Source organism: Dipodomys merriami, unplaced genomic scaffold (assembly GCF_024711535.1).
Source record: "Dipodomys merriami isolate MVZ:Mamm:240054 unplaced genomic scaffold, mDipMer1.0.p SCAF_557, whole genome shotgun sequence".
Lineage (NCBI taxonomy): Eukaryota > Metazoa > Chordata > Mammalia > Rodentia > Heteromyidae > Dipodomys > Dipodomys merriami.
The window spans coordinates 335843-346693 of record NW_027206132.1 but is presented as its reverse complement, the minus strand read 5'-3'; positions in this window follow the sequence as shown (position 1 = coordinate 346693).

Here is a 10851-nt window from a genome sequence, read left to right as displayed (position 1 = left end):
CTGGGTTGGTTCCATATCTTAGCTATGATAAATAATGCTGCAATAAACATAGTTGTGCTGGTAGATTTAGTGTGGTCTTGTTTGTAAACATTTGGGTAAATGCCCAAAAGTGGTTTTGCTGGGTCATAGGGGAGCTCTATGTGAAGTCTTCTGAGGAACCTCCATACTGCTTTCCAAAGTGGTTGAACAAGTTTACATTCCCACCAACAATGAAGTAAGGTTCCCTAGTGTCCACAACCCCTCCAGCATCTGTTCTTGTACAGAGTTGTTGATTTTTGCCATTCTAACTGGAGTGAGGTGGTATTTCAATGTTGTTTTGATTTGCATGTCTTTTATGGCTGGGGAGGTTGAGCATTTCTTCATGTGTCTATTGGCCATCCTTCTTTCTTCTTCAGAGAAGCTTCTCTTTAATCTTTCCCCCACTTATTTAATGGGCAGTTGTTTCTTTGAGGATTTGTTGTTAGGGGATTTAATTTTTTGAGTTCCAAGTATATTTTAGATATGAGACCATTTTCTGTTATATGGCTAGTGAAGATCTTCTCGCAATCAGTGGGCTTTCTATTGATCTTGCTAGCTATGTCCTTTGCCATTCGGAAGCTATGCAACTTTATGCAATCCCAATTGTCCAAACGTTCTTTGATTTGTTGTGGTTCCGGGTTTCTATTCAAAAAATTTTGGCCTGAGCCACTGAGACCTAGGTTTTCTCCTATTCCATCCTGTAATGTTTTCAGAGAGCCTGCTTTGACTTCGAGGTCTTTGATCCATTTGGATTTGATTCTGGTGTAGAATGATATATAAGGATCTAGCTTTACTTTTCTACATGTAGTTGACCAATTTTGCCAGCACCATTTACTGAAGAAGCTGTCTTTCTTCCATTCTATTTCTTTAGCTCCCTTATCGAAGATTAGATGGCTATAGGTCTGTAGGTTCATTTCTGGGTTTCAATTCTATTCCATTGGTCCTGAAGTCTGTTCTTATGCCAATACCAAGCTGTTTTGATTACTATGGCTTTATAGTAGAGTTTGAATTTGGTATTGATATTCCTCCAGCAGTGTTCTCTCTGTTGAGGAGTGTTTTTGCTATTCGGGGTTTTTATTGTTCCATATGAATTTTTGGATTGCCTCTTCTATTTCCTTGAAGAATGAGGTTGGAATTTTGATTGGTATCACGTTGAATTTGTAGATAACCTTGGGAAGTATTGCCTTTCACACAATTTTAATCTTTCCAATCCAGGAGCATGGGAGGTTTAACCATTTTTTACGTTCTGTGTTGATTTCCTTTTTCAAGATTTTAAAGTTTTCATCATAGAGGTCCTTCACTTCTTTGGTTAAGTTAATTCCTAGGTATTTTATTTTTTGTGGGGCTACTACAAATGGAGTTATTTTCCTAATTTCAGCCACACTTTCCTCATTGCTGGCATACACAAAAGCCATTGATTAGGGGCGGTTAATTTTATACCTTCCTACTTTGCCAAAGTTTTGAATCAGCTTGAGTAATTTTGGAGTGGAATCTATGGGATTCTTTAAATACAAGATCATGTCATCTGCAAAGAGTGAGAGTTTTATTTCTTCTTTCCCTATTTGGATACCCTTTATGTCTGCATCTTGTTTTATTGCTGTAGCTAGGCATTCTGATACTAGATTGAAGAGAAGTGGAGAGAGTGGACATCTTTGTCTTGTTCCTAAGTTAAGAGGAAATGGCTTTAGTTCTTCACCATTGAGTATAATGCTGGCTGTAGGTTTGTCATATACAGACTTCATTGTATTGAGGAATGTTCCAGGGATTCCTAATTTTTCGAAAACCTTCATCATAAATGGGTGCTGGATCTTATCGAATGCTTTTCTTCATCTATTGAAATAACCATGTGGTTCTTATTCTTGCCCCTGTTGATGTGATGAATAATATTAATTGGTTTGCGTATATTGAACCAGCTTTGCATCCCTGAAATGAATCCTGTTTGATCGTGGTGTATGATTTTTTGGATGAATTGTTGAAGTCGATGGGCCAAAAACTTGCCTCTGAGTACTTCTTTTACTGTGTCCCAGAGGAGCTGGTAGTTTCTGTTCATTTTTGTTGAATAGCATGAACATTTGAATTTCTTTTCTAATCTCTTCCATGACCCACTTATGATTCAAAAGTTTGTTGTTCAGCATCCATGTGATATTGAACTTTCTTTGGTGGCTTTTGTTGTTGAGTTCAATTTTATTCCCTTGTGGTTAGAGAGAATGCAAGGTATTACTTCAATGTTTCCGAATTTAGACAGGTTTGCTTTGTGGCTAAAATGATGTCTATTTTAGAAAATGTTCCATGTGCTGCTGCGAAAACTGTGTGTTCTGATGCTGTTGGGTGAAATGTTCGGTAGATATCTATTAAATCTAGTTGATCTATGCAGCTGTTTATGTTTGCGGTTTCTCTTTTGAGTTTTTGCCCAGTTTATCTATCTAGTGGGGAGAGTGGTGTGTTAACATCCCCAACAATTAATATCTTGAATTCATATGGGATTTGAGGGAAAGTAGTGTTTCTTGGAAAAATTTGGTTGCTCCATTGTTTGTCGACTAGATATTTAGCATTCTAATATCCTCATGAAGGAGATATCCCTTAATTAGTATGTAGAGACCTTCTTTATCTCTTCTCACAAATTTTAATTTGAAGTCTATTTTATCTGATATTTGGATTGCAACTCTTGCCTGTTTATGGGGGCCATTTGCTTGGTAGATTTTGTTCCAGCCTTTAACATTGAATATGTGTTTGTTTTTATGGGCAAGATGTGACTCCTGCAGGCAGCAGATAGAAGGGTCTTGTTTTTTAATCCAACTAGACAGTCTATGTCGCTTAATTGGAGAGTTCAGTCCATTAACGTTAAGAGATAGGACTGAGAGGTATTGGGAGTTCCTTCCATGTTATCCATCTTCTTGGGGGCTGCGAAAAGTGGGTTCTTCCTATGGTTCTTGGATTCTCAGTTTGGGTGCTGTTTCTTGGTCTTTGTTGTGGTCTTGTTGGTTTTCTATGTGTAGGACATCTTTTAGAATCTTTTGTAGGGCTGGTTTGGTGGGGATGTATTGTTCCAATTTTTCTTTGCTATGGAAGGTTTTTATTTGGCCTTCAGTTATGAAGGAGAGTTTAGATGGGTACAGTATTCTTGGTTAATAGTTGTTAGTTTTTAGGGCATGGCATACATCATTCCAGGCTCTTCTTGCTTTGATTGTCTCTGCTGAGAAATCTGATGTGATTCTAATTTGTTTCCCTTTATAGGTGATTAATCTTTTCTCTTTGACAGCTTTAAGGTTCTTTTCCTTGGTGTGTGTTGATCCTGTGTGGATTATAATGTGACAGTGTGATGTCCTATTCTGGTCTGGTCTGTTTGGAGTTCTAAAACCTTCGTGTATATGAATAGGCCTATCTATTTGGGAAGTTCTCTGCTAGGATCCTGTTAAACAAATTTCCTAGGCCATTTACTTCTGTTTCTAGGTGGTCTTCTTCACCCATTACCCTTAGATTAGACCTTCTGATGGTGTCTTCCAAGTGTTGGATAGATCTATCATATTTCTTGTACTTGTCTTGGATTGTTGTATGTTCTTTCTCTATAATATCTAAGCTGTCTTCAATCCCTGAGATTCGATCTTCTGCATCGTCTAACCTGCTGTCAAAACTTTCTACTTTGTTTTTTATCTCTTTTCCTTCCAGTTGGTCAGCTTTGATGGCTTCAAATTCCTTCTTGAAGCTTTGTTTTAGATCTTGTATGAACTTCTTTACCACCTTAATTTGATGTTCAGTGGTTATTCTCAGATCACTTAGTTGTTTGGTTATGGTTTCCTTGGACTCTCATTCCTTCTGTTGGGTTCCATTCAGTATTCCCTTTGTGGTATCCCTGACTTTCTACAGCTCTCTGTTAATGGATTCCATGTTTTGCCTTTAGTGATCTTTGTGTATTCTCTTCCTGCTCTCTCAATTCCTGTATTACTCTTTGATTAGCTTCCTCCCGTTCGTTTGATTCCTGTAGTTCTCTTTGAGTGTTCTCAGCGTGCTCACGCCATTCCTGCCTTTCTCTTTGAGTATTCTCATGCTGCTCAGGCAAATCCTGTATCAATTTTTGAGTAGCTTCCTCACACTTATGATATTCCTGTATAAACTTTTGGATTGCCTCCTCTCTCTCCCTATCATACTCATACAGCGTCCTTTGTATGCTTTCAATCTTTTCATTTATCATGTTTGCCAGCAGTGTTTGTACAGCTATTTGGGAATTCTTCTCTTGATTATTCATTATCTGTTCTGTCCCCTGATTATCAAGATTGGGAATTGAGATAACTGGATTTGCCCTTTTTCTTGTGTTTTTCCAGCTTACTCTGCCCATTTGTGATGAAAATAGCACCAGTTTTGTGCTAGAACACTATCCTACGGCAAGCATCAACCAAAGTCTGAATTTCCGCAGTCAATAGTCTACAGATATAATCTAGTTCAACAGATACATCTATTTAACATCAAACAACTATATGTTAATGGGCTACCAACCGCAAAGAAGGATTTGGAAGACCAGAAATTATTAGGGTTAGGGAGAGATGTGGGTAAAAAATAGGAATAGATTGATGTGGGGAGGCTCAGGGAGAGTTAACTAAGTCCTAATATCAAAGCAGGAAATAGGTTGGGTAGGATGAAAGTATAGAGGGAATAAAAAAAGAAGAAAGGGAAAGGGAAAAGAAAAGAGACCAGAAAAAATAGAAAAGTAAAAATTAATAAAATAATGTAGACCAATAGCAATCTATTTAGAGAAGAACGTGAATATATTGAGAGAAGCGGAGGGATATAAAGAGATGTGAAAAACTTAAAAATAAAAATGCTTCAAATATTATATAGGTATAAAGATGTAGTACTGCTATTAAGGAATTTAAGTCTTAACGGTTTTGAATTCAATGATAAATTTGTGGATTGAGTGTGTACACAATGGGGGATAGGGTCTAATAGTCATCTAAGGTTTTATCTGAGGATGTGCAGGACAAGAATTAAGTCACATAAAGAAGAACAAAAGAGAGGAGAAGGTGAAAAGGATAAAAAAGGTAGAAAAAAAGATGAAAAGTTCAATAGAGCTAAACAAAAAACAAAAAGGTAATTAAAAAAGAATAAAAAAAGAGAAAGAAAACAAAAAAAGAAAGAATAACGCACACTCACGTATCTCTAAAATAAAAATTATAAGAGGAAAAAAAGTTACTGGAAAACATTCTTTTTCAAAAAAGGCAAAAATTAAAGATTAAGAAAAGTTTTAGAAAAGAAAAAAAATTATATAAGGTACCAAAAAATTAAAAAAAGTAGAGGAAGAAGAAAAAAATTTTTTGATTTGTTTGGGGAGGGGTGAGAAAAATCCTGTATCTCCCTTGGGTCTGTAACCAGCCTCTTGTTGGAATCTCTGGTCTGCTTGTGGTCCTGTGGCTTGGTTGGTTTCTTAAGTCAGTTTGTTCAAACAGGCAGAAAACTGCTCTGCTTTACCCAGGATTTGGCGATCCTCCTCCCTGGCTAGTTCATTGGGAGGCAGATCTGCTTTGAGTATTGCAAAAGAGGGGATGCAGTGATGTGGCTAGGTTCTGGGTAGAGTTGAGGCCTTTCAACAGATTGTAGCTTTTCCTGGGGGCCAGTTTGTGAAAAACTCACAGAGCCCAGCCTGGAGCCATTCTCAGGGTTTCTGTTTACTGATTTTAAAATGATTGTCGAGGCTGCTAGAGGGAGGGGCAGCTTCTGGCTCTGATTACCCAGTGAAGAAAGCCACTCCTAGGGCTGGTGCCCTAACTGGGTGACTTTTCCCTCGGTGGAGGGCAACCAGCACATCAGACCATTCAAAGTTCTTTATCCCACATGGAAGAAGTGAAGTTTATTTTACGAAATGACATACAAGTTGACAGACAGTAAAATAAGTCCTTACTCCTGGTCAAGATGTGTTATTAATGTGAAACAAAATTACTTAGCAAAGTATCTCACTACTGTGATTATACTTTCAAACTTACCTTACACTTTAATATCAAATCACCTATATTAGCCAATGAGTCATTCAAATTACCTGTAATCATTTATGTCTGTCCTATCTTCTAGAATTAAGGAGAACTGGAGCTCACACAATTAACTAAAGTGGTAGAATTTGAGAGGATCACAGTTGTGAATCAGTCTAGGAAGGAAAGTATCACCCATATCAACCTACAATTAGGGATATTGGAATGCAATCATGATCCCTGCTTTTTGGGATGGGTGCAAAAATTGCTACTCTATAAGTAAAGTAACTTAAACTAGAAAGGATTGGTGGAGTGACTCCAGTGATGGAATACTTGTCTGGGAAACACAACATCAAAACTCAAATCAGCTTCCTAAAGATTAAATAAGAAAAGGAAAGAAAGAAAAACTCATACTGAGCATGTGTTCAATGTAACGATTTACACTAAATTATTGTAGTTATAAATGCCATAATTTATTTCTAGGAGCACACACATTTTGTGTCAAGACTAAATAAAAAAATAACACCATATATATAAAGCTTTGGTAAAACAGAAGTCTAGCTTACAATGGTGAACACTTAAGTTTGCGTGTGCAGTGGTGTTGCAGGGTTATTAAGGTATATGGAAGTCCTTCTTTTTGATGAACTTGACATGATGAAATTACCTAACCATACATAACCATACAGTTCACTGGACAGATACTGCTTATATGTATATATATATATATATATATATATATATTGCGCACACATGTATGCATTTGTATTTTAAGTGACATGTAAGTAAAAATAAAAAAAAATTAATGAATGAATTTAGTCTACAGATAACTTTTCCAAAGTATTACTTTGCCTGAACCAGTTCATGTCTTAAAGTCTCCAATGCTATATCACACTTACATGGTTGCTGATCCCTTTCAGCTTTTTTATGATATTGTTTTTTCTTTGTTTTTCAGGTGAAAAGCCTACCAATAAATACACTTTCATGACATTCCTTTCTTTAGAAAACGAGAAGCATGTTGTGATATCTGGCTCTTTATGTATCATCAAAAAAATTTTTTATAATTTCAAGTACATATTGTCTTAGATCTCACTCATTCTTTTCCAGTAGTACCTATGGGAAGGAGAAAATGAAGGATTATTCTGTTACTTTTGGAGTTTCTGTTATTAATAACTGCAATAAATATGAAAATTAAACTCTGAAATTATTTAGAGAGGTAACTTGAATTTTACCATTCTTTACACTCATGTTACTACACCAACTAAATAACAGAACTTAAAATAAGTAACATTTTTAGCTGGGTGCCAGTGGCTCATGCCTGTAATCCTAGCTACTTAGGAGCTGAGATCTGAGGACAATAGTTCAAAGCTAGCCCTGGCAGTAAATCCATGACACTCTTACTTCAAATTAACCACCAGAAAACCAGAAGTCGCACTGTGGCTCAAGTGTTAATGTGCTAGCCTTGATCTGAAGAGCCCAGAGACAGCGCACAGACCCAGAATTCAAGCCTCTTGACCAAGAAAATTAAAAAGAAAAAAAGGGGGAAAAAGTAATATTTTAAAGCTAATGTGCATATATACACAAAATTTGTCTCGAAATAAAACCATCTCAGCCCCTGGACTGGCAAAAAAAAAAGAGATTAAAGTGAAATTGCCTTCAATAATTCATTTGGATGATCTATACTGAGGGCAGGCTACTGGAACTCACATCACTAATTGAAGAGGTAGAATTTGAGAGGATCACAGATCAGAACCAGTGTGCAAGAAAAGTAATGAGTCTCATATCCTCCTAACTGTTCGCATTTTGGAATGCATTTGTGATCCCTGCTACTTGGCAGACAGAGTTGAGGAACTTAACCTGTGTTCAGCCCTCAGCAAAATGGATAACCTATGAGCAAAAGTAAAGAAATCGAAAAAGGATTATTCTAATGGTAGAAAACTTGTTCAGCAAACAAAATATCTAAATTCATACTCATTTCCGAAAAGAGGAAGGAAAAGTGAAGAAAGAAAGGAAGGAAGGAAGGAAGGAAGAAAGAAAGAAAGAAAGAAAGAAAGAAAGAAAGAAAGAAAGAAAGAAAGAAAGAAAGAAAGAAAGAAAGAAAGAAAGATGGAAAGAAAGAAAGAAAAAAGAAAGAAAAGAAAGAAAAAGAAAGAAAGAAAGAAAGAAAGAAAGAAAGAAAGAAAGAAAGAAAGAAAGAAAGAAAGAAAGAAAGAAAGAAAGAAAGGAAGAAAGAAAGGAAGGAAGGAAGGAAGGAAGGAAGGAAGGAAGAAAGAAAGAAAGAAAGAAAGAAAGAAAGAAAGAAAGAAAGAAAGAAAGAAAGAAAGAAAGAAAGAAATCAAGGAAGGAAGGAAGAAAGAAAGATAGAAAACAGAGAGAAAGAAAGAAAAGAAAAAAGAAAAGAAAGAAAGGGAAGAAGACAGAAAAGGCAAAGGAGAGTTATAAATAAAAACCTCAGCATGTGTAAGATGTTAACAATAACCCTAAATCATTTTAGCTATAAATGCCATCATTTAATTCTGGGCAGAGACATTTTGTATCAAGCTTAAAAAAAGGCATAGCATACCACATACATAGCTTGGGTTAAATACAGGTCTGCCTTACACTGTTTGACCAATAGGAATGTATGTCTAGTGCTGCTGCAGGCATGTTAAGGCATGTGGGAGTTTATCATCCTGATGATCTTGCAATGACGAAATTGACTAACTACACAATTACCTTGGTAGATCCCTGCTGAGACCTATATTAAGTCACAGATTAACAATGAACAATATATACAATGAAATATATTGAACAAGCAGGTATTGTGACCAAAATTATTTTTACCTGATTCAGTGTATTTTTACATTCTATATCACATGTACAAGTTCATCATTCCCTTCTGTCTCATTATGATGTCTTTCCTTGGTTTTGTTTTGTTTTCAGAACCATGGTATAAGAGAGCATTTCTTATATTTTTGTCTTCTAGTCTTCAGAAAGTCTGCAGTTAAATATGCTTAAGTTTCTTTCATTAGAAAATTTGAAACATATTGACTAGGGTCTTCATCATGATTTTGTTATGATCTCAAATACGTTTTTATTTCTAGCATTCTACTTGTATAATCTGACTTCAATATTTTCCAAAGGGCACTTTAGTGGAAGGAGGAAATTCAAAGTGGACTTTGGTAGAGAATTTCTCTTACTAAAACCTCTGGTACATAGTAAAGTAAGCAAGTCCAAAATTATTCATTAGAGGGATGATTTGAAAGTCATTTTTTTTTGCATTTTAATACGCTTTACTCAACCAAACCAGAGGATTTAAAATAACTGATATTTTTAAATTAATGGACACAAAAGTACACGAAAATTCTAGAAATAAAATGATCACTCATGAAACTTTACTGATACTTCAAAGAATGCTTTCCAGTTAGAGGAATCATCTTCACACATTTTCACACAATGTGTATCTGCCTGGTAACAGAAGCCCAAACTTGACTAAGGCATCTAATCGCTGTCTAATTTTTGTTGTCTTTTGGCAATATTGTTTTCTTATCATATTGATTAGTATGAATTCTGTAACCATTATAAAATCACATTTGTAATAAAAGTTACTAGGTGGGACCTTCAAGGATGAGTTGGTGTGGGGTTTCTGGTGGAGCCCTGTCTGGTTCAAATGAGGTGTTGGTATTGTCACAGCCTCTGTGGTAGAGCAGGGTGGGGCTTTGAGGGTTAAAGCCAGTCTGTGTAGGGCTTTGAGACAGCAGGGAGGGGACAAGAAAGACTAGACTTGTTAGGAGCAGTGTCTCTTGTGGAGTAGGTGGGACTTTAGTATGGAGACTGGCAGGTGGATGGGGTTTCAGTGGAAGAAGGCAGGGTCACTGGGGAGGAGTCTTTTTGGGGCAGAGCTTTGAAAGGGAAGAACAAGGCTACAAAGGAGGAGTTTACTTAGAGGAGGGGTTGTGATGTAGCACTGTGAGCCCCGGTGGGATATGTAGAGTGAGATTTCCCATAAGGAAGGGAAGAGAATGAAGGCAAGAGGCTGACAGAAGATGGGGATTCTAGTGCAGGAATGTGGAGCTTTGAGGGAGAGGCTTTTCAGGGTCTGTGAGAGGAAATAGCGGTGCTGGGAAGAAGTGGGAGAGGAATGGGCGTGGTTTCTGGTGGAGAATAGCAGGCCTTTGGGAAGTGTGTTAGGGTGGAGGTGGGGTTTCTGGCAGAGCAGGATATAGTAATAATGTACGGAGGAATTTTTTCAGGACCAGAGCTTTGTTATAGCAGGGATAAGATCCAGTGGACTAGACTAGTTAGGACAGGGTTTCTGGTGTAGCCAGTCACCACTTCGAAAAGAGTAGTAAGGTTGGGTGGGGATTTCAGGGTTGCAAGGCAAGACATTAGACTTTGGACAGGGTTTCCAGTGGGGCAAGGCAACCTTCACAAAGGGACTATGAAGGAACAGGGATTTACAGTTGAGCCTGGTGAGGCTTCCAGAGGGAGGCCAACAGATGCAGTGGTTTGCAGTGGGGCAATATGGGTGTCGAGAGATGGGATAGTGTGTTGGGGGTTGTCTAGTGGGGGTTTTCTAGAGCAGGTCAGGGCTTGGAGCCATGGGATTAATTGGAAGAGGGACTTTGAGAAGGAGTGGAAGGTCTACAAATGTGTAGGGTAATTATGGGCAGGGTAACAGGTTGAGTAGAGTGTGGATCTGCAGGAGGATCCAATAAGGGGAGGATTCATCTCGGGAACAATACAGCCATTGAGAGAGTAGATATGGAGGTAGAGAAGGCTGTGGTGGAGCAGGGCTGGCTTTCCAGGCAGAAGATGGGCTGTGTGAGAAGCTTCTGGTTAACCAAGGCAGGCTACAAGGGCAGTTATAGAGAGGTGGAGGGTTTTTGGTGTTGCATGAATG